Source organism: Salvelinus sp. IW2-2015, linkage group LG4q.1:29, assembly GCF_002910315.2.
Source record: "Salvelinus sp. IW2-2015 linkage group LG4q.1:29, ASM291031v2, whole genome shotgun sequence".
NCBI classification, from domain to species: Eukaryota; Metazoa; Chordata; class Actinopteri; order Salmoniformes; family Salmonidae; genus Salvelinus; species Salvelinus sp. IW2-2015.
In genome coordinates, this window is record NC_036842.1 from 24,194,875 (window position 1) to 24,195,851 (window position 977).

The following is a 977-nucleotide window of genomic DNA, read 5'->3' on the forward strand; positions in this document are numbered from 1 at the left end:
TACCCAGAAAGACTAACAAGTGTAATCACTGACAAAGGTGCCTCTACAAAGACAAAGTATTGACTTAGGGGTGTGAATACTTATGTAAATGAGATATTTCTGTATTTCATTTTCAATAAATTTGCTAACATTTCTAAAAACATGTTTTCACTTTGTCATTATGGGATATTGTGTGTAGATGTGTGAGAGACAATCATCTGAATCCCTTTTGAATTCAGGTTGGAACCAAAAATGTGGAATTAGTAAAGGGGTATGAATACTTTCTGAAAGCACTGTACAGTACGTCCCTCAAAGTCCCCCATAAGCTTACCCTTTCCCGTTGTAGCTAGTAGATAGTCTCCATCCTTGTCACTAATAACTAGCTGGCAATGCTATAACCTACAACTAGGGTTGCCAACTGTCCAGTATTAGCCGGGATGTCCCTTATATTGTGCTAAATTGATTTGTCCCGTATATTCATCCAATCACATTATAGTGTAAAGACGCCATTTCCTGAAAAGTAATTTCTGTTATTGTTTGGTCGGTTTGGCATATCAAGGAAATATGGATAAACATGCAAAAAAAGACTCTGCAGCTACAACAAACAATGTGAAGCAAAACAGATGTGGGTTAAGCCCGTCAGTGGTGACTCGACGAAAGCTTTCTGTACTTTATGCGTCGGGAATTCTCAATTGGCCATGAAGGGGAGAATGACCTAACTCAGCAGTGCCAACAATCGCATTCTGAAAGCTAATTGCACAGCTCACATTGCTCATAATGCCTGCAAGCACGCCTGCGATCAGCTGTCAGTGGATATTGAGACAATTGTTTTACAGATCTACAGCCACTTATCAGTATCTGCTTCCCGAAGAGAGGAACTGCGCGCATTTTTTTGCCTTTGTTGACATTGAGTGGCGTGAAATTCTGCGACATTGAGTGGCGTGAAATTCTGCGACATTGAGTGGCGTGAAATTCTGCGACATTGAGTGGCGTGAAAT